Source organism: Hyla sarda, chromosome 3, assembly GCF_029499605.1.
Source record: "Hyla sarda isolate aHylSar1 chromosome 3, aHylSar1.hap1, whole genome shotgun sequence".
NCBI lineage: Eukaryota > Metazoa > Chordata > Amphibia > Anura > Hylidae > Hyla > Hyla sarda.
In genome coordinates, this window is record NC_079191.1 from 34,686,375 (window position 1) to 34,710,501 (window position 24,127).

Genomic DNA, 24,127 nt, shown 5'->3' on the forward strand with positions numbered 1-24,127 from the left:
AGGAAAAAACTCCACCCAGAACCATAGTCCCCGTGTAACATTCAGTAAATTAGCAAGGACCGGAACCAGGGCACCTACAAGCCCAGAGGAAACCAAAAACAGAGAATTTATTTTTTTATTTTTTATATTTTATTTTTATTTTTTTTTTATTTATATTTTTATTTTTTTAAACTTTTGAACGCAATCACTCCCTAACCACAGGAAAGCAGCAGACCAACACCAATGCGGCATGCGGAAGCCATGCTAATCTTTACTGTATCGTTCCAATTATAACATACGTGCTGCCGAAGCGAGCACAAAATATGGAACACTTCACAAAGTTGCATGTCAGCCTTGCAGCAATAAACCACACCCCAACAAGCGTAGAGCACTGGAGAATCACCCTCCGGAATACCACCACGAAAAGAACTCACAAGGGTGGACAAACGGCTACTCAAGCGAAACCTATCCACTGAAGACTCAAGCAAAATCTACCCACCGCCACATCAGCTAAAGCACCCAGCACAACATACAGGAGTCGCAGCGGAGAGAGACTACAACCAAGATGGAGAGATAAACCAAACAAAGGGGGAGAAAACCAAAAGAAACAAAATCGTAACTCGGTGGCAACCATTGATCCAGGATAAGGAACAAGCCTCGGGAGCGAAGTCCGCCAAACCCCGGCCACCCAGAGTTTAAGGCCAAAAGACCACTCACCCAAGTGCACACCGCGCAAGATGAAACCCTACCAAAGCACCCCGTCAAGAAGAGACTTACCCAACTCACCACCAGAGACCAAAACAGACATACATCCATATCCGAGACCCAAACACAACAAACGCACGGGAACAAAAGGACGAACACTAAACAGAACGTAGCCATAAGCACACAAACCGGGGAAGGGGCCAAGCCCCGCAGCAGAACACTCACCAATTCCAGAAGATGGAGAAGCACAACAGCTGGAGGGACCACTACACCACTGCCGCAGGCATGGGACAAGGCACGCTGGAGACCGCCGGGTAGCAGGCACTCGGCCGCCGCCCGAAACGGTGCTGGAAACCATGCCGGGAAACCAACAGTAGAGGACTCCGAGGCACTGTATGAGGCAGAGGAGGATGAGGGAGAACCACTGCGGGAAGAACCGAAACACCTACTCCCTGCAGGTGAGCAGAAGGTCCAAAAATAAATAAATAAATAAAAAATAATAAATAAGTAAATAAAAACGCCGCCTCCCAGGGCCAGAGCGAGAGCGGCGACGAATAAGTCTATGCTCCCATCCGGCCCCAGAGGGGGAAGAGCAACATGAAATCAGGGGAGCACTCCCTACCCCTCCACGGGGGGCACTGGAGAGGCAGGAGGAAGAAGGACAGCAGCGGCAGCAGGGGGGGGGGGAAGGGGGGGGTTGGGAACTTGGGACGGGGAGGTAATGGGGAGGCGGGGGGGGGGGGGGGCCGTGGCTGCAAGGATATGGGGAGCACTAGAAAAGCAGAGGGAGATAAGGGGGGGGGGGGGGCGCTAGGGTGGTGGGGGTAAGGAGCTGGGTAAATGAGTGGGGACGATATGAGGGCTCATACAGTTTGCGCCGTGATCTGAAGTCGTACGTGGTACCAGCGTCATTTTGATTAGATGATGAGATCACTGTTTATACATATTTACAGTACAAAAAGCGATCAAAAACACGCTAATAAGGACTGTGAAATATGTTTATTCAATTATTTATATTTGTAGCTATTTATGTATCGTATTTATTTAATAATTTATTATTTTTTTAATTATTTTTATTTAATTTTTTTTTTTTTATGTATTAAATTATCTATTTTATTTTTTTTTTATTTTATTTTATTTTTTTATTTGTTTTTTTATTTTTATAAATTTATTTATTAATTTTTATTTTCTTTTTTTTTTTCTTTTTGCACATACGCCATAGACGGAGCGCTTCAATTGATGATATATTGTTATATTTCGGACATGTACGCACGTGGCGATACCAAATATGTGTGTGTTTGTTACAATATACAGTACTTAATTTATGTGCACACACACACATATACACATATACATATATACACATATACACACATACATATATACATATATATATATACATACATACACATACATATATACACACATATACATACAAACTTTTATTGAAAGGGTTAAACTTAACTGTTGAAATTTTTTTTTTTTTTTTTTTTTTTTGCACTGACATAGCTATGTCACTGCACTCACTGAACCTGACACTGATCACTTGCCATGTATGAACATGGCAACGATCAGTGCTAACAACGATCGATTGCTCAAGCCTGAATTTCAGGCTTGTAGCAATCAATCACGAGCGGACGCACAGGAGGCAGGTGAGTGACCCTCCTGCTGCGTCCCAGCTGATCGGGACATCGCGATTTTATCGCGATGGTCCCGATCAGCCCGACTGAGCAGCCGGGATGCTTGCAATCGCCACGTCTAAAGATGCAATGCCGGACATCTGCCCGATCGGCGATGTCCGGCATAGCATGAGTCCTGGTTGCTAATAGCAACCGGGACTCACGGCTATGATGCGCGCTCGCCTTAGGAGCGCGCATTACAGCTGGGGACGCGCAAATGGACGTTAATAAACGTCCATTTGCGCAGGAAAAAAGGGGGGTTAAGCCAGCAGCAGCCACCCAGGGGCCGCTACCTCCAGAGACGGAGGGGACAACAGGGGGGGGGGGGGACAACAGGGGGGGGACCAGAAAGAAACCAGAGCATGCTCATAAGGAGCATGCCTGGGGAGAGGGATGAAGGTACAGGCAGGGGAGAGGGCTCGGGGCAGGGAAGAGGGCAAAAAGAGTGGGTGGGACAGGCCGTACAGGGACTACAGGGGAAAGGAGAGCGGGACTGAGGAGAGGTCCGCCAGCCTCCCGAACCCAACACCTGCGCAACAGGAGGGGAGGCCAGCTCAGCCACAAGGGAGCATGCCAGCCCTCACCCTCCTGCTCCATCCGGGCCATAAATAAGGGGCAGTAACATACCAACCAGCAGACAAAACTCCGGGTCCTGGGCAGATTGAGGGGGGAAGGGAGGCACCACAGCTATAAATACCCAGGGGAGGGCCCCTGAAAGCCCGGGAAACTATTGAACCCCTGATTGGTGCACTCCTTCCCCCCACCCATGGGACATACCACTATAGCCACTGGCAAGTTTTACAGGTGGGGGAGGGGGCTAAAACATTGCCTGTATATTTCTTAACCCCTTACTGCTCACCAGTCAGGGGGCAAGCTAGTTATGCACAGCTTGCCCCACCAGTCATGTGATATGTCATGTGATTGTTACCCAGGAGGTACCAGTGACCAGGTGACCCCAAGGGTGAGGCCTCAAAGTCCAGTTCTGCAGCCACCATCAATTCAAGTAAGCTAAAGTCACAGCTTTATGAGTCAAGTCAAGTCAGTCCCTGTCATCTGTCAAGTCAGTGTGGCCTGCATTACATTGTCCAGTCCTACTACAAGTCCCAGCAACCCTTAAGGTCTCTGTGTCACTGGTCACCTCCTTGGGCCCTGGCTGAACTGTATAGACTTTACCATCTGTCTACCCTCAGTAAAGATACCGTTGTCCATAACTTGACTTCGAAGTCTTTACTGCCCCCATGCCTAGCCCAGGATCTAGCGGTATACCTTCTGGTGGTATAGAGGATAAACCATGCCCTGGCGTCACGAATACAAGAGGTTAATGCCATCTGCCCCTAGGGTAACAACATCTGCCCTCATCACACCCCATTACCACAATGTTCAAGCCAAACACCTTCAGAAAATAAAAACACAAAAATAAAATAAATATAACAGCTGGCAGGTTATCGGCGAGCGCGGCGCGTCTTTGTCTTCCCGGCCTCCTCTTATTGAGTTGTCATGATATCTTGACAAGCTCCTATTATTCTCTTCTCTGTGGGGACAAGGGAAGTCTAATGGAGGCAGCGAATTGTGTGTGGAAATCTGAAGGCTGGTTATTCATGTGTTATAGCGGAGCGGAAAACGTGCCGGCTATCTGCGGGGAGAGATTGAAAGAGACAGCGCTCCGTAATGTGACATGCTTGGCGGCCATCCATACATCCTGAGGATCCATACTTGTGACAGGAGAGCGCTCGCCATACATCTATTCCAGTGTTTTTCTAACAGTGTGTCTCCAGCTGTTGTGAAACTACAATTCCCAGCATGCCCGGACAGCCGAAGGCTGTCCGGGCATGCTGGGAGTTGTAGTTTTGCAACAGCTTGAGGCACCCTGGTTGGGAAACACTGACCTAAAAGGTTATAAAGAAGAAGGGGTCTCACTCTGTAGGCCAGTGTTTCCCAATCAGGGTGCCTCCAGCTGTTGCAAAAGACTGTCTGGGCATGCTGGGAGTTGTAGTTCTGCAACAGCTTGAGGCACCCTGGTTGGGAAACACTGACCTAAAAGGTTATAAAGAAGAAGGGGTCTTACTCTGTAGGCCAGTGTTTCCCAATCAGGGTGCCTCCAGCTGTTCCAAAAGGCTGTCCGGGCATGCTGGGAGTTGTAGTTTTGCAACAGCTGAAGGCATCCTGGCTGGGAAACACTGACCTAAGAGGTTATATAGAAGAAGAATTCTCACTCTTTAAGCCAGTGTTTCCCAATCATTGTGCCTCCAGCTGTTCCAAAAGGCTGTCCTGGCATGCAGGGAGTTGTAATTTTGCAACAGCTGGAGACACTGGGGTTTGGAAACACTTCTATAAGCACACCGTTACCCCAGCAAAGTGATCACCTGATGACAATGGTTTACAACGGCTGTCCGGGCATGCTGGGAGTTGTAGTCTTACAACTGCTGGAGGCACCCTGGTTGGGAAACACTGACCTAGGTGGTTATATAGAAGAAGGGGTCTCACTCAGTAAGCCAGTGTTTCCCAACCAGGGTGCCTCCAGCTGTTGCAAAAGGCTGTCCGGGCTTGCTGGCAGTTGTAGTTTTGCAACAGCTGGAGGCACCCTGGTTGGGAAACACTGACCTAAGAGGTTGTATAGAAGAAGAATTCTTACTCTGTAAGCCAGTGTTTCCCAATCAGGGTGCCTCCAGCTGTTCCAAAAGGCTGTCTGGGCATGCAGTGAGTTGTAATTTAGCAACAGCTGGAGGCACTGTGGTTTGGAAACACTTCTATAAGCACACCGTTACCCCAGCAAAGTGGTCGCCTGATGACAATGGTTAACAATGGCTGTCCGGCCATGCTGGGAGTTGTAGTCTTGCAACTGCTGGAGGCACCTTGGTTGGGAAACACTGACCTAAGTTGTTATATAGAAGAAGGGGTCTCACTCAGTAAGCCAGTGTTTCCCAACCAGGGTGCCTCCAGCTGTTGCAAAAGGCTGTCCGGGCATACTGGGAGTTTTAGTTTTGCAACAGCTGAAGGCACCCTGATTGGGAAACACTGACCTAAGAGGTTATATAGATGCTGAGAATTGTAGTTTTGCAACAGCTGGAGGCACCCTGGTTTGGAAACACTTCTGTAAGTACACCCGTGCCCCAGCGTAGTGATCGATTGATGACAATGGTGTCCAAAAGCGGTCCGGGCATGCTGGGAGTTGGCATTTTGCAACAGCTGGAGACACCGTGGTTTGGAAACACTTCTATAAGCACACTGTTACCCCAGCAAAGTGATCACCTGATGACAATGGTTTACAATGGCTGTCCGGGCATGCTGGGAGTTGTAGTTTTGCCACAGCTGGAGGCACCCTGGTTGGGAAACACTGACCTAAGAGGTTATATAGTAGAAAGGATCTCACTCTGTAAGCGAGTGTTTCCCAACCAGGGTGCCTCCAGCTGTTGTAACACTACAACTACCAGCACACCTGGACAGCATTTGGTTGGGAAACACTTCTATAAGCACACCGGTGCCCCAGCAAAGTGATCGCTTCATGACAATGGTTTCCAAGTGCTGTCAGGGCATGCTGGGAGTTGGCATTTTGCAACAGCTGGAGACACTCTGTCTAGAAAACACAGATCTATTCACTTTGTTGTGAGACAGACTGGAAAGGTTCCTTAATCCTACATCCGTGCAGAGGAAACGCCTCTTCTGAGAATAGTCAGGATTCAAGGAACGTGTATTAAATGATGGAAATAATTCGAATTTTGGTCAAGCAGAGCATAGGGCAAAAGAACAACCCTAGAGCGCCGGCTCGTCACTTAAAAAGCCCTAAAGTGTGCGGTTTATCGATGGTCTCCATCCTCATTCCTGATCGTAGAATTCCACAGAGGACGAAGGTTTTACACGATGTCCATATATAAAGAAGCTGTATTGACTTTGCTGTCCCATAGCAACAAGCTCAGATGTAGAAGGGGATTACAGGTTAAAGGGGTACTCCGCTGCTCTGGGTTTGGAACAAACTGTTCCGAACGCTGGAGCCTGCACCGGGAGTAATGGTGAGCGGCACGGGCCATATTCGAATTCATGATATTCATCCTATGTTCACGAAATTCGCATATTCACTATGTTCGTAAAAATGTTCATTAAAATGCGCATAAAAAAATGAATATTCGTCATTACAAATATGTGGTGTCTGGGGTGAGGCAATGATGCTACAGGGTCTGGTGGTATTAACCCTTGGTTTGTTGTGACGCCAGGGTGCGGTTTGCTTAGTATAGAAGGTCCTGCCGCCAAACCGGCCCAAAAACGGCAGGAAATACATGGAATGTCCACAGCAGGATTTATGAGATAACTGGAACTTTTACTTAAAGGAGTAGTCCAGTGGTGACTCAGTGGTTTACAACTTATCCCCTATCTTAAGGATAGGGGATAAGTTGCAGATCGCTGGGGGTACGACCCCTGGGGCCCCCCGCGATCTCCTGTACGGAGCCCCGACAGCCCGCGGGAAGGGGGCGTGTCGACCTCCGCACGAAGCGGCGGCCGACACGCCCCCTCAATACAACTCTATGGCAGAGCCGAAGCGCTGCCTTCGGCAATCTCCGGCTCTGCCATAGAGATGTATTGAGGGGGCGTGTCGGCCGCCGCCTCGTGTGGGGGTCGACACCCTCTATCTCGGCGGAGAGTCGGGGCCCCGTACATAGAGATCGTGGGGGGCCCCAGCGGTTGGACCCCCCGCGATCTCAAACTTATCCCCTATCCTTAGGATAGGGGATAAGTTTTTCACCACTGGACTACCCTTTTAACTTCTTGAGCAAGCAGTCTTTACAATTATACAGTTTCTCCTGAGGTAACCGGGATGCAGGTTCCTCACAGGCTTTGCTGGGACTAATAGTCTTGAGCTTTAAGCAGGCCACTGTGCTACTAATTATAGGGTTTGAGTTGAATAGTAGTTACAAAGAATTTGTAGATAGAGCTTTATAACTCCATGTGACGTCATGTCCCGCTCCCCGTCATTTTCCGGGATGTACAATTTGGCACCAAATTTGGCAATTTTGGCACGAAAAAAACCGCCAAAAGTGGCATGAAAATGAACTCTCACATATTTGTATATTTTTTAAGCAGCACAAGAGACCTTTGAAAATGTGAGAAAAAAAAGGTGTAATTAATATCGCTCTGACAGAAATTGCAGTAGTTTTTGAATATCTCCCCCCTTTGTGTTTCCATTTGTCATCATTTGAATTCCTTAGTTTGGGTCTTAAAGGGGTACTCTGCTACCCTGCTTCCGGAGCTCCGCAAAGTTTATGGTTCCAAACACTGTGTCTGGGCTTCCGTGTTCAGGGCCGCCCCTCGTGATGTCACGCGCACCCCCTCAACGAAAGTCTATGGGAAGGGGGCGCAGGGGAGCGGAGTTCCGGAAGCAGGGCGGTGGAGTACCCCTTTAAAGACATAGGATTCATTTTTTTCCCCTTTTTTTTTTACTGTATGAGTTTTTTTTTTCTTCTTCTTCTTGTGGAATGAGTTGTATTTTAATAGCACCATTTTTGTATTTGATCATTTTTGTTGATGGGAAAAAAAAATAAAAACTATTTCCCCATTGCTTTTTAGTATCTCTTTGTTTTTTTGTTTTTTTCACAGCGCTCACTGTGAAGCATAACTGAAATGTGAACTTTATTTTATGGGCCGTTACGCTTGTAACAATACAAAATCTATATCATTTTTTGTTTAGGTTTTACCGCTTTTTATTTTTTACGACATAATCTGTTTTGTTTTTATGTTGATGCCTTTCAAGACTCATAACACTAAATGTTTCCGTTGACAAAGCAGAATGAAGGTTCAGTTTCCCTTATGACTTGTAGTTTTAATTGGTACCATTTTGGGATATGGAAACTTTTTTGATTATTTTTTATTTCTGTTTTCCAGAGGATGAGGAGAAACGATAAACAGCTTTTGTGGCATTGTGTTTTGTAGATTTTTTTAAATGCATATTTAAATGTTTTTGTATAAGAAATATATATATATATATTTTTAGCAAACATTCTATTTTTTTCTATACACATTTTCTATACACTATGCAACCAAACTTTGTGATTATTTGACAAGTCATTGTCATCAAACCTCATAGAGGCATCACTGTACTTATAAGGTTCTGTTCACACGGCTGATTCTGTGCGGACATTCTGCACATTTGAATAATCTGTCGGGAGCTAGGACAGCTCGAAAATGCGCTGTCTCATAGAAGGCAATACATTTCCATACAAAATCAGCAGAAAGAATAGACATGGTTATTCTTTCTGCAGAAATCGGAATTGGGATTTCCGCAGCAGATGTTCTGCCGTGTGATCAATGCAGCAGAATCCCGTTAAAATCAATGAGACTCTGCTGCAGTGGAATTTCTGAGCGCATTATTCCCACAAAATTCCTCATGGAAATTCCGCCAGGTGAACATAGTCTAAGAGTGTTTCCAAACCAGAGTGCCTCCAGCTGTTGCAAAAGTACAACTCCCAGCATGCCTGGACAGCCTTTGGACATTACATCACCAGTCAGGTGATCAGAGGGAGCTTGTTTGCATCAATGGGTGGAGCGAGATCATTCTGCAAGAATTGTAGTTTTACAACAGCTGGAGGCACCCTGGTTAGAAAACACTGGTCTGTTGCATGGAAGGGATCACAGGCATGTTTCAATGGGTGGGGTGGCTGATGTGTGGGAGGGAGAAAAGTGACCTCACACTTACAAACAAGGAATCATGGGACTTATAGTTTAAGAGAACGCATTCCCACAGGAAATAGCCAGTTGACGAAAAGATAGTCACAGTGTTATGGTAATCTCATGACATAGCCATTTAGCCACAAGACGAGCGCAGGTCCTTCCTAAGCATGGCCATTACTATCTGCCAGGTACGTACTAAAATCACCTTATGGTGGAGAACCTCTTTAAAGGGTAAAGGCTCAGTTAAGACATACTGTGCCTTTAAGAAATAGGGGCAGGCAGCATGGGGAGTATGTGTGGTCAGGCAGGGGTAAGCCCAGGGGAAGGGGTGAGGGGGTATGTAAAGTGGGATGCTGGGGGAGGAGTTATCAGGAGGTGTGAGATAGCCAGGAAGGTTCTGCCCACCCTTCCTTATATTTGAGGGGTTTAGGGTTGGTTTGGTTGGGGCGGGTGTAAGGGTCCTTGGAGGTACTAGTTTTTAAGCTAGCGGTTTATGCTAGTGTTAAAATGGTCCTCCTGGTAGTGATTCTAGGCCCCAGGATTTTGTTGTGAACGTGCACAAGGTTATGTGGGTGCCCTTAGGTGGTTGTGATGGCATTGGTTTTGGTGTGGATAGCCCTCCAGAGACCCTTCTGGGCAAGTGGTTATCTTCCTGTAACTTTGTTAATGATGTTTCTATGTTTATAATGTTTTTTATTGGTTTTAAAAAAAACGGGTCGTATTTTACCACATAATTGTATTCGTGTATATAAGGGAGAGGGGGGGGGGGGGGGTAGAAGTGAGTAGTGTTGGGTGCTAACCCCTATGAGGTTTTTAGGGTCTGGTAATAGGATTGCTTTCAGCTGTCTACAGGGGCACGGTGGGGGTATTCCAAAGCGCATTTAGCCCCTGTAAATCCCAATAAATGGGTTTGTGTGGGTTTCCTCCTGCACTCCAAAGAAATTATTAGTATTTGAATGTAATTTGATACTTTCTCAAAAACTACAAGCTATAGAGACAAGCAGCGGCGGACGGGTTTGGCTCCACATCATTGCGGCCAACGTATATTGCGGTCCTTCGAGATGGCAGAGTTTAGTTCTAAATATCCTTTAGAAACAAGTTGTACTCTGTCAATAATATATATATATATATATATATATATATATATTCTCCTAAGTGTTTCTTCTGTCTTCGGCAATTATTTCATACATCATTTATAAATGGACGTTCCTGTCCTTACATTTACTGTATACAATGTAGAATTTTTTTTTCTAAATTCATAAAAACCCCAATGAATGATTTATCAGAAGGAATATCCCTAAGAATAGACGTGTGGCGTCTTTAAATCTGCTTTGCTGTGAATTTTCAGCTGTCATATAAAGCCAGAAAGTACATGGTTATAAACCAGAGGAGTCTGGCCCTTCAATTCTCTCCATCATATTACATTACGGAGGCAGACTCTCAGGCTCGTCGTGATTTACATACCATCCGTAATAAACCTGCTTCCAAGATGAAACCAAGACATATACATTTGTCTTGATATATTGTACGGCTTGTAGGTTTAGATGTGAAATAAAAGGTTATTGCAAACCTTGAATTAAAGGTCTTAAAACCCGGAGAGCCGTGGTTGGCTGAGCTGATAAATAAATGGTAATGCATATGGATTCCATGGGTTTATGCCATACTTTATCTTATTTCGTGATGAACTGTCCGCTTTTAACATTCCTTTCAATTATGTAGACTCCTATGTGACTAACTCAAAGTGAGGCCTCCGATCGTACCGTCAGCTTTTATTACCTCGAAAACTGAGGGAATGAAGTATTATATGGCATCTGCTGAAATCAGTGTACAGCCGAGCATGTCCCCAGTTATCAAGCGGGTGTCAACAGTGCTCTATGGGCTCGGTTGTAGACCCTCCTGAATTACAACTCTGTGTCCGATTAGGGTATTTAGACATAAGCTGTCCAAATGAAAGCTGCAGCAGGTACCAACCAGGAGCTGGTTATGGAGATTCAGGACCAACTGGGCGATCATGGTATCTAAAGACTGTTAATAGCTATTCCATGTACTTCGTAAATACCAGCAGTAGTTTTGAATAGTCAAAATGTATTTATTGGAACCATCAGAATAAGGAAAAAAACATGCAACGCATTTCGGTCCTTACAGCATAGACCATCGTGATGTCTGAGAAAGGTTCAAGCTATGAGGACCTAAATATATGACAGGAAAAGCAACACTGGTGGATTTGTTTATGCCGACTATAGAGTTTCTCCTATTCCTTGTGCACTTCTGCTGGTTGAGAATGAAAGTTGATGGAAGCTGTAAGTAAGCTTGAGTGGTCCCAACAGAAAGGCGGGCCTTGGGCAGACCCCACTCGGAGGTGTCAAGTGAATAAACAGCAAGTCCAGGCAAGGTACAATGCAGCGATAGTTTTTACTAGAACACAAGCCCCCACACAGCTCTGTAGATGATAATATAAAAATATATTTTAGGGATCATAATTGGGATTTTTTAATATTTATTTTAATATAAATTGTGTATTTCTGTAATCTTATTGACCGGCAGAATAAAGCTATCATGTCAGTTTTACTTTTGAGTAAAGCTGTAAAAAGTTACCTTGGCATAAATGCATTATTATTTTTTATTTTTTTTGCACAATTTTTTCTCAATACGTTATATAGAAAAACAAGCCCTGGTAGAACTCCCCGATGGAAAAAGGAGGGTGTTTAACCTGATCATTGCATGTAGGCAAAACTACAACATTGGTAGATCATTCAACTACTGGACATCATGTGTGGGTTTCGCCTGCGTGCAATTAGCGGGACACGCACCTTCCCCCTCCCATCTTGGAACAGTATACTTCTGAGACGACCAGAGAGAGGACGTGTAGGGCTGGGGAGCAGAACAGGGCAACCCCCTTTAATGACATTTTAGCAAGTTATCTAACAATCTCAAACCATCATGCTTTTCCTTTTGTTGGAGGTACATTTAACATTAAAAAACAAAGCATACTTACCTACCCAATCCCTCACAGTCCCAAGTCTCATGTTACCTGTTTCAGCTACTTCCTGGTTTCTGTTGACCAGTCATCCCAGCCAAAACTGCCTCCCTAGCCAATCATGGGCTGGTGGAGATGAACCAGAAACTGTGGGCTATCGGATAGGTATAGCTTCTATAGCTTCTTTTTTTTTTTGCCCCAGCAAAATATGAAAAAATTCCTGTCGCTGGACGTCATCTTATATGTTACTTAATGAGGGACATAGCTATAGAAAGGGGTTAAAGAGTTAGTCTTCTGCCAAATAAGACACCAGAATGGCCCATTGTAGGTGGGAGACCTGTTACAGTTTTGCATTCAGGCCTTGAGCCTCAACTTACATCTCTGCCTTTTATTCTCTGGATATAAATTGTTACACATCACACGGTATCAAGAAGTTGGCCCAATTTCTGGAGCATATCATCGCAGAATGATCCTGATGCCAAATAATGCTCCTTTTGCAATAAAGATAATCTGTATCAGACTTGCTGGCAATTGCAGTTGGACGGTGTCCATCAGCAGCCCCCGTTGGCACCAGAGCACATCCTACAGTGGATACACTTGTCTGATCTGGCGGCCTATGTGCATGGCTAAATGAGACTTTAATAATTCTTGACGCTTGTCTCTTAGATAAAGTGTCAGGATTAATCAGTGTCCAACCCATGTATGCTACACCCTTATAGGAGCTTTATTATCCCAGCTTCCTTCTGGATCATCAATGGTTAAAGGAGACTATCTGTAGATGGGACTGGACAGATGATCCACTTTCACCGAAGGCACGGTCCCTAAACAATAGTAATCCTACCAGAATGCATCATCCGATATAATGTCAGCATATAATCGATGGAGGTCTCTGCTCACTCCACACTCAATTGCATCATCAGATCCCTATTAAGCCTGAAGAAATAACGCTGAGGAGATAAACTATGGGATGATTAGATTGCTATCTGGCCGTATAAGTCTATTATTCTGTCAGTGGTTGTTAGAACACTAAAGGGCTTGAAAGAAGAGCAGGTGCACCCATCTAGATGAGAAATTATAAGGTCATCCTGGGATGTAGACAACCATTCCACAATGTGTGGTGAGAACATTATGCAGTCGAGACTGTACAGGAAAATCTTAGCAATAATTTCAATTGGTTGTCTAAAAAGCTGAAATATGTCAGCAAAGAGCGATCTATGGGGGTCCGACAGCTGGAGAACTGAGCCACTATTTACTTTGTTGGTAGATAAGTGTCAGCACTCTGGAATGACGGTGGGGCCTGGGGCTGGCATCAAATCCAATGCAATGATATAAAGAAGACCCCAGCACACCAAGACAGATGCAATGGAGTTATCTCAAGTCTTTAGCTGACATCTGATGAAGGCCTGTGTGCCAAAACGTGTCCTGTATTATGAATGTATATGAAAAAAATGCTAACTCCAATGCATCTATCTTGGTAAGTGCTGGAATCTTTTTTTTTTTTATATATATCATAATGAGGAAGATTTATTAAAACCTGTCCAGAGGACAAGGTGCTGAGTTGCCCACAGCAACCAATCAGATCACTTCTTTCATTTTTCAGAGGCTTTTTCAAAAATGAAAGAAGCGATCTGATTGGTTGCTATCGGCAACTTAGGAACTTTTCCTCCGGACAGGTTTTGATAAATCTTCCTCTATGTTTTCTGTTGACTTGGCTTCTCTGGGCTGACACTTGGTCGACCATGTCACTACCTGGTAACAGTTGAGCGGAACCTGTGATTGGAAAGTGGTGACAGAAAATGGTGTCTTGCCACCAATCATAATACCTGCATGGTGCTCTCTTTTTCTTGATCTCCTTGTTTCCATATCGCCACCTATAGGAAAAAATGGAAACAAAACTCCTGTTGTATGTGTCCCAAAAGGTGTTCTTTGAGTTGTCTCCGCCGTTTCACCTTTTACAGCGCCATTTTATTTGAAACAAGAAACATTTGGTTACTGGGCTGTTATGTACAATGGAGTCCAGGCAAGGCTCTACACTAGAGATGAGCGAACTTACAGTAAATTTGATTCGTCACAAACTTCTCGGCTCGGCAGTTGATGACTTTTCCTGCATAAATTAGTTCAGCTTTCCGGTGCTCCGGTGGGCTGGAAAAGGTGGATACAGTTCTAGGAGACTCTTTCCTAGGACTGCATACACCTTTTCCAGCCCACCGGAGCACCTGAAGGCTGAACTAATTTACGCAGGAAAAGTCATCAACTGCCGAGCCGAGAAGTTCGTGACGAATCGAATTTACTGTAAGTTCGCTCATCTCTACTCTACACCCTTTGTTAAATAGATAAATATCTAGGAAATAGATAAAATTCAGTTTTCGGTGCTTGGTATTTACAGTACTAGAGTTTGCAGATGCGATTTCTTGGTACCCGGTCTGCTGCTAAAGTGAAAGGTTGTTGTGGGGCAGTTATTATTCTATTTTCTTTTATTCTTCAGGCCATATGTGTATGGTTTAGAATCATAGGGTGTCACTACATATTGCAAAATATATATATATATTTTTAGCAGTCAGCATCAAATATCAACCTAAATTGAAAGCTACCCCCAAAAGATAGCATCGAAGAGTTGCTTTGCATATCTTTCTTCCCAGAATTCCCAGTGGAGCATGAATGAGCCTCTTCGTGATGCTCTACTAAAGGAGAAACTGCATTATTTTGGTCCCACAACAAAAGGCCTCTCTAAATTCAGAAAGAACTTTGCTCTGTACTAACAAGGGCCAGTAACCCCCAAACAGCCATATGCTCTCCCTCTGGACAGTTGTATGGCTTGACTTACATTCCCAGTCATGTCTTAAGGCTCCTTCTTGGAGTCAGACACAGCACAGCTTTGCCTATTCTTCTCCGAATCATGTTTAAGGGGTTACTCCAAGAGTATAAGTTATCACCTATCCACAGGTTAGGGGTTAACTAGCTGTTCAGTGGGGGTCTTATCAATGGGACCCCCACTGATCATGAGAATGGAGGTCAATTGTTCTCTTAGTAGATAGAGCAGCGGCCTGTATACTACACCACTGCTCCACTCACTGTTTATGGGACTTTTAAACATCCAAGCCAGGTTCAGAGCTCCGCAATGTATACCGTATTTTTCACCGTATAGGACGCACCGGCGTATAAGACGCACCCAATTTATAGGTGCGAAATCTAAAAAATTAAGATTTTGAACCCGATAGTGGTCTTCAACCTGCGGACTTCCAGATGTTGCAAAACTACAACTCCCAGCATGCCCGGACAAGCCGTTGGCTGTCCGGGCATGCTGGGAGTTGTAGTTTTGCAAAATCTGGAGGTCCGCAGATTGAAGACCACTGCATAGGAGGTAATACTCACGTGTCCCCGCCGCTCCGGACCCGTCACCGCTGCCCTGGATGTCGCTCCATCGCTGTCCCCGTTGCTCTGGAACGTCTCTGCTGCCGGCCGGGTATCCTCGCTCTCCGTCGCCGCCATCACGTCGTTACGCACGCGACGACATGATGACGAGGAAGGAGAGCGCCGGCCATACAGGGGATCCCTGAACGGAGAAGACACCGTGGAGGCAGGTAAGGTCCCTCCCGGTGTCCTGTAAGCACTAACCCGGCTATTCAGTCGGGCTGTTCGGGACCGCCGCGGTGAAATCGCGGTGGTCCCGAATAGCCCGACTGAACAACCGGGTTAGTGTCACTTTCCCTTCAGACGCGGCGGTCAGCTTTGATCGCCGCGTCTGAAGGGTTAATACAGGGCATCACCGCGATCGGTGATGTCCTGTATTAGCCGCGGGTCCCGGCCGTTGATGGCCGCAGGGACCGCCGCGATAGGGGCGTATTCGCCGTATAAGACGCACCGACTTTTCCCCCCTAGTTTTGGGAAAGAAAAAGTGCGTCTTATACGGCGAAAAATACGGTAGTTGTCCCCTAGAAAATGATTGGAGCAGCAGTCACATGGTCACTCAGGGGACAATTGACCTCTATTCTCGTGATCGGTGAGAGATTTAGTAGTCAGACTCCTGCTGAACAGTTATTTATCCCCTATCCTGGGTCGAGTGTCAGCACCCCACCAATCAGATATTGAAAAGTATCAGAAAACCTCTAACATTATAGTTGTAGTTTTCGGGGGAAAGTTTTAGACATTTGTGGATGTTTAGTATTTTTTTTACTTTATGCCGGAGGGAATATAATGTTTCCTCCTTTTCTACTAGCGTCAATTCCAGTTAATGGTCCAGTTTACGTCTCCTTTTTATCTCAGTTGGAGAATGCCTGAAACTCCATTCACAGTCAGGCGTCATGTGAACCAGCGACGGTTGTTTTGCTGCTGATTACGGGGACTAATTATCTTCGTCCTTGGGATTCATAGGATACAACAGTTTCCAAATTTCTCGATGTTTTAGGGAGCTCGGATTCTGTTCAGACTCTGTTGGAAGGCATTGCTTTTTTATTTATTTTATAGAAACAAATACATTTCTTTTTATGTCTTCGGTGCGTTCTGAACTGGATAGATGAAAACATAAATGAGAGGTGACCTTCTTGAATTTTAAGGCAGAAAACTAAGACTCCTTTAGTTTCGAGATGTTTCCAAATTTTTCCAATTATTTAATTTTTACTTAAGAAAGATTAAACTTTGTCTGCAGTGATTGCCAACTAGGTTGGTGGTGCCCTGGAACCATGGAGTTTTTTTGGAGTCAGCAGCCAAATCTGTCACAGTAAAGACGACACGTTGATTTCCGACTGCCCACAGATTCTTGGCACGGGGCAAGGAAAACAGGCGAGAATTTATGCCAAGTGTAAAATTATAGATAGTTTTTTCTGCTTTGACAACAAGATTATAAGGTACGAATTTATATAGAGGGTTCCTTGAGAGTGGCGAAAAAAGGGCTTCCCCATGGTAAATAACGTTGGTGATCAACGGTGACCCCCCCGACCTACGATGGCCCCGACAAGCGATCATTTCAACATACGATGGCCTCTCAGAGGCAGCATCAACATACGATGCTTTTGTATGTCGGGGCCATCGCATAAACGGCTATCCGGCAGCGCAGACTGCTTCAGCTGCCACCGGATAGCCGTTTACGGTGCCCCGTGTGGTCCGCTGACGATCACTTACCTGTCCTCGGGGCTCCGGCGCGTCCTCTTCGGGATCCCCTGTATCGCCGGCGCTCTCCATCGTCGTTATCACGTCGCCGCGCACGCCTTCCCGTCATCCAATAGGAGCGGCGTGCGTAGCGACGTGATGGCTGTGACGGAGAGCGAGGTTGCCGGGGAACCAGAGGCCTTGCCGGAGCGTCGGGGACACCTCGGGGACGCGGCGACAGTGATGGAAGGCGACATCCAGGGCAGCGGTGACGGTCCGGAGCGGTGGGGACAGGTGAGTACAACTTCCTCTACCAGTGGTCTTCACCCTGCGGACCTCCAGATGATGCAAAACTACAACTCCCAGCATGCCCGGACAGCCGTTGGCTGTCCGGGCATGCTGGGTGTTGTAGTTTTGAATCATCTGGAGTTCTGCAGGTTTTAGACCACTGTCCTATACTTTACATTGCACGGATCCCTCAACATGCGATGGTTTCAACAAACGATGGTCCATTTGGAACGGATTACCATCGTATGTTGAGGGACCACTGTATAACTATAACTGGCTACATCATTTTCACTATTCTATATATTCTGTGTAACTCCTAAATATATAATTCCAATATAAAAAATGTTTTAAACGTTGCTATGGCTGATCTAACACTGACTAGTGATGTAATGTCTCAGGCCGCACGGCAACCTGGGAAAACCTAAGACAACTCTCACTGTGTATACTATTAAAAATAAATGCTGGGGCAAAAATCACATAAGAATTGTGAGACCATCATGAAACACAGGTACAGACACTATATTATGAACTAACCTAACTTTACAGCCTCTGTAGCATAGTCAAATAAAAAAAAATCCTGGAATATGTTTTTAATGATGGTTTGACTATGACTCTTATTGATTCCTGATTCTTAGTAGTTCCATAGCATTACCACAGGCTATGACTATGCTGGATGCTTGAGGAGAGAATTTTTGCCATCATGAAATTTCCATTGCAGAATATTTGGAATGTATTCCTCAATGTGACACCTTCTCCATGTTGAAATGCATTATTCAATATGACATCTCGCTGTCTGTCGCGCCTTTACTGCTGTAGCGGTAAACCAATCACTGTGCGTCTGCTTGTACGTTGAAGAGAGCTGAATTTGCATTTGTAATTTTCATTTAATTTTCAAGAGTAAGTTACCCACATGCCATAGTCACTATTGGCATGAGACAGCTGGGCTCTTGAGACACCGGGCATGGGACAAACCTATTGGACCATTCCTCCTTTGCTATAAAAAGTCATATGGGTAGGTATAAGGCTCCTTAGTGTCAGCCATAAAAAGGCATACTGGCGGTCAGTATGAGGTTAATAAAGTATTAATGATTGGGGATTGCATCCTGAAAAAACCTTAAAGGGGTACTCCGCCCCTGGCATCTTATCCCTTATCCAAAGGACAGGGGACAAGATGTCAGATCGCCGGGGTCCCACTGCTGGGGACCCCGGGGATCGCCGCTGCGGCACCCCGCCATCATTACTGCACAGAGCGAGTTCGCTCTGTGCGTAATGACAGGCGATAAAGGGGCCGGAGCAGCGTGATGTCATGGCTCCGCCCCTCATGACATCACGGCCCGTCCCCTTAATGCAAGTCTATGGCAGGGGGCGTGACGACCGCCACGCCCCCTCCCATAGACTTGTATTGACGGAGGCGGGCCGTGACGTAACGAGGGCCGGAGCCGAGACGTAACGATGCTCCGGCCCCTGTATTGCCTGTCATTACGTGCAGAGCGATCTCGCTCTGCGCAGTAATGATAGCGGAGTGCTGCAGCGGCGATCCCCGGGGTCCCCAGGAGCGGGACCCCGGCAATCTGACATCTTATCCCCCTATCCTTTGGATAGGGGATAAGATGTCTAGGGGCGGAGTACCCCTTTAAATATATTAGGGATGGATATCTTGTAATGGTTGGCAGACCAGACCCTACACTTCCCGCCCGTACCGGTAGACCTCTTACTCTCATCTATATTTATAGATGAATTTCTTTTGATCAAGTCTGTTCTGTGCGGAGACTGTACGGTAACCACCAAACCACGTGTTCTTGAAACATTTAGCACTAGGCCGCTGAATTATTTATTAATGTACTATTGATTGCTTAGCCTTTCATCATTAACTACATTAAGTCCTGCATCCTTTGAAATGGCTCCCAAACCTTTTTTCGTAGACTTAAAAATAGGCGCAAAGCCTTCTTAAGCAAACCGGCATGTCACTTTACATCCCATTGTCATGCCACAGTCTGGTGAAAATGGAGATGGATATTCGGGGTAGGACACCTTGGCTTCCCATCCTCCTTTACATATGTATTCCCGGCGGAAGCTCCTTCATTTATGCAACAGAGTACAAAGGCTATATTACTGGGAAACGGCAATGCTGAGTATATCGAATAAACTCTATGCCGAGACCACACAGCTTCACCAATACATTATAAAGTGTATGAGACTGTGATGTCATGTTATTAGATCAGCAGGATAGTGATGTCACACCTGTATAATCATGGTCATCATTATAAAGTGATGTCATCAGCTGCATTCCTGTCCACTAATTTTTAGACAGTCACACAAAGGAAGGCGTCCTGGCACCGTAAACGATTCACTGTCTCGCACACTTGTGTCTCCAGCTGGCAGGCAGGTGACGCGCAGCCAATACTGTGTTCCTCAGGTGTCTGTGGTCCGTTATCGCACCTTAGCGCTTCGTCAGGCCCCTCGGGGCCTGACGAAGCGCTAAGGTGCGATAACGGACCGTCGCCCACCGGTTGCAGTCCACCCGCACGTTTACATCTCCTCCTCCCTCCTATTGTATCCAGCTTGGAAATATGCAATAAAAGGTTTTTCCTGCGCGAAATGCCTGGCGTCCAAGGTGAGTGCTCCGATGAATATCTTCTTCTACTACTGCTATCATTTTTAGAGAGCGTTAAAATTATCTAAATAGAAGAACTAGAGATTCTACTCCAACATTGGCAATATTTAGAGACCGCTGAGGTCATCATCATCTGGAATATGTGGAGAGTAGTGATGTCATCTCCAGCAGGAATACAGCATTGTTAGGAAAAGTAAAATACAACTAAATCTGTCTAGATGCTGTGTTTACAAAATATATTTGAGTAGTGATTTTGGAACTATTATTTTGACCAAGTATGAATTAACCTTTAGGCACAGAATGATCTATGTAGGATCTATGTAGGATGTGTACGTTATCATGGGGCATTTTAGGATTTCCTTGCACTTCCTTTAAGCATACTTGTTGTTTTACCAAACTTTTCATAGATCAAGTAGTCGTTCAAGCGAATATATGAGAAACTTTGTAATATATATAATGCTTCTTTCTCCTGTTACCATGCTTCTTTCCTCTACCCCACCCTGGCAGAATGTATTTCACTCTGAGAAATCAGCAATCTGCGTCCTCTGTCTCCATCCAAGTATACTCAGGGATCAAATTCCAAGCAATACAAATCTATTGAGATGGGAGGGGGGAAGTGCCTATAAACAGTGCGGTGCAGAGTGAGACAGAGAGAAATAATACAGACAGCTTTGTAAGTAAGAGACGACACCCCAGGGCTTGTCCTGGAAGCAAGCAGAGCTGAACGGGAGCTAAAGGAGACTTGAGCAAGTCTAGTATGTTTTTTTTTCCCTAGCCCCAGACGGATATGGCTTTTCTGAAAAGCTGTCCACCCCCTTAAAATTTTTTTTTTTTTTTTTTTTTAACATCCTACATCCTCCAGTGTAATGCTCCTGCTAAGTTTTTTTCAGTACACAGCAAAGCTAAAGCTAAAGATGGCAAGTACTGCTAGTCAGCAGATGGGTATTGCCAGGGGTCAAGTCCTTGGAAAAAAAATGTGTGAACTTACCCAAGATTTACACTCAACGGCTGGTCCTGCAGGACTACTAATGGAAACAGTTTTCCTGCTGTGGAAAAAGTGCAGGAACGCCTTTCCCATGCATCCCTGCAGGACTTAAAGGGGTACTCTCTTGGAAAACAAATTTTTTTTAAACAGATTTGTAAATGACTTCTATTAAAAAATCTTAATCCTTCCAGTATGTATCAGCTGCTGTATGAAGTTTTATTTCTTTCTTGAATTATTTTCTCTCTGACCACAGTACTCTCTGCTGACACCTCTGTCCGTATCAGGAACTGTCCAGAGCAGGAGAAGTTTGCTATGGGGATTTGCTGGTACTCTGGACAGTTCCTGACATGAACAGAGGTGTCAGCAGAGAGCACTAGTCAGACTGAAATGAATTCCAGAAAGAAATACAACTTCCTGTGGAGCATAGAGCAGCTGGTAAGTACTGAAAGGATTAGCATTTTTAAATAGAATTAACTTACAAATCTGTTTAACTTTCTAGCACCAGTTGATTTAAAAAAAAAAATGTTTTCCACCTGAGTACCCCTTTAAAGTGTACCTGTCGTCAACAAAAACTTTTTATATAATGTAGATAATTCTATTATATGTATATTTGTATACAAGCCCCGCTTGTCCCCAGTGTACAGAGTGCTGCTTGTCCTCAGTGTACAGAGCCCTGCTTGTCCTCAGTGTACAGAGCCCTGCTTGTCCTCAGTGTACAGAGCCCTGCTTGTCCTCAGTGTACAGAGCCCTGCTTGTCCTCAGTGTACAAAGCCCTGCTTGTCCTCAGTGCACAGAGCCCTGCTTGTCCTCAGTGCACAGAGCCCTGCTTGTCCTCAGTGCACAGAGCCCTGCTTGTCCTCAGTGTACAGAGCCCTGCTTGTCCTCAGTGTACAGAGCCCTGCTTGTCCTCAGTGTACAGAGCCCCGCTTGTCCTCAGTGTACAGAGCCCTGCTTGTCCTCAGTGCACAGAGCCCTGCTTGTCCTCAGTGTACAGAGCCCTGCTTGTCCTCAGTGTACAGAGCCCTGCTTGTCCTCAGTGTACAGAGCCCTGCTTGTCCTCAGTGTACAGAGCCCCGCTTGTCCACAGTGTACAGAGCCCTGCTTGTCCTCAGTGTACAGAGCCCCGCTTGTCCTCAGTGTACAGAGCCCTGCTTGTCCTCAGTGTACAGAGCCCTGCTTGTCCTCAGTGTACAGAGCCCTGCTTGTCCTCAGTGCACAGAGCCCTGCTTGTCCTCAGTGTACAGAGCCCTGCTTGTCCTCAGTGTACAGAGCCCTGCTTGTCCTCAGTGTACAGAGCCCTGCTTGTCCTCAGTGTACAGAGCCCTGCTTGTCCCGCCCTCACTTCCTGTATTTGGTCTCCTCATAGAGACACAAAGACAATAGCTGCAGGGACAGCATTTTTTCACCCAAAAATATACACAATTTATAATCAATGTAACATTATATCAAAAGTTTCTGTTGACGACAGGTACACTTTCAGCATTGAGGATAGCATTCTATAGTCTGCCACTATTATTCGGAGTAAAACAGCATTCATTGGTGGACATATTCAATGGTCAATGACGGAATAAGTTTCATTTCTATAAATCTATTGCAACTTTTTAGCCTTATTTCAGGTTATTGTGTAATAAAAAAATAAAATAAAAATAATAAAAAAATAAATATATATATATGTATATATATATATAAAACTCAACGTGTGTGTATGTATGTATGTATGTATGTTCCCCAATCACATCCAAACGGCTAAAGATATTAACATGAAACTTGGCCACATGTTACTTATATGTCATCAACAAACATAGGATAGGTGATTTAACCCTTACTCACCCCCATTTGCCAGGGTCGGGGTTTATGTGTTAAAGTCCCATACAAGTCTATGGGAAATATATGTTACTACATAACTTCCAAACGGCTGGAGATATTTCGATAATACTCGGTCACGTGTTACTTATATTTCCACTTAAAATATAGGATAGTTAATTTAACGCTTAACTACCCCCATTTGTGAGGGTCGGGGTTTTTGTTTAAAGTCCCATGAAAATCAATGGGAAATGTATGTTCCCACATAACTTCCGTACGGCTGGAGATATTTCAATACCTGGCACACATATTACTGGTCGGGATAGGAGGTCGGGATAGGAGGTCGGGATAGGAGGACGGGATATGAGGACGGGATATGAGGACGAGATAGAAGGATGGAATATGAGGACGAGAAAGGTGGTCAGGATAGGAGGATGGGATATGAGGATGGGATAGAAGGACGGGATATGAGGACGAGATAGGAGGATGGGATATGAGGACGACATAGGAGGACGGGATATGAGGACGGGATAGGAGGTTGGGATAGATGGACTGGATAGGAGGACGGGATAGGAGGTCGGGATAGGAGGTCGGGATAGGAGGACGGGATAGGAGGACGGGATAGGAGGTCGGGATAGGAGGTCGGGATAGGAGGTCGAGATAGGAGGTCGAGATAGGAGGTCGAGATAGGAGGATGGGATAGGAGGACGGGATAGGAGGTCGAGATAGGGGGATGGGATAGGAGGTTGGGATAGGAGGTCGTGATAGGATGTCGTGATAGGAGGTCGAGATAGGAGGACGGGATATGAGGAGGGTATAGGAGGTCGTGATAGGATGTCGTGATAGGAGGTCGGAATATGGGGTTGGGATATGACAAAAATATATGAGGACGGGATATGAAGTCAAAAGCTTCCTCCTTTGTTTATTTTCCTCCCCAACAAGGATTAGGAAGGGAAAACCAGGCAACATGGGTATTAAGCTAATATATATATATATATATAGATATTTATATATATATATATATATATATATAATTATTATATATACTTTTATAATTTATGGGAAAAATAATACAGACACATGTTTTACCAGTTTATTATTATGCATCACTTTTTAATTATTATTTTTTTTTTAAGTATAGTTCAGCCACAGGTCCAGATACGCTTTATTCCTCTCCCCTCAGGTTGATTGGTAAGGGTGTTAGGATCCATTTATTGAATTGAATTCCTTAAAACTCCCATCATTATGGGAGTTTTAAGGAATTCAAAAAATGGATGTTGTAGCTCTATGTGATTTTGGTATTTTTGGTAAACTAGCTAAGTTGCCACTGGTCTAATTGTCAGTGATAGTGCGTT

General features: G+C 45.1%; 1 protein-coding gene across 3 annotated transcripts in view; it reads left to right on the plus strand.

Moving 5' to 3' along the window:
• Window positions 1-24,127, plus strand: part of LOC130361268 (ephrin type-A receptor 3-like) — a 319,464-nt gene that overhangs the window by 118,617 nt on the left and 176,720 nt on the right. The gene's annotated exons all lie outside the window — the stretch shown is intronic.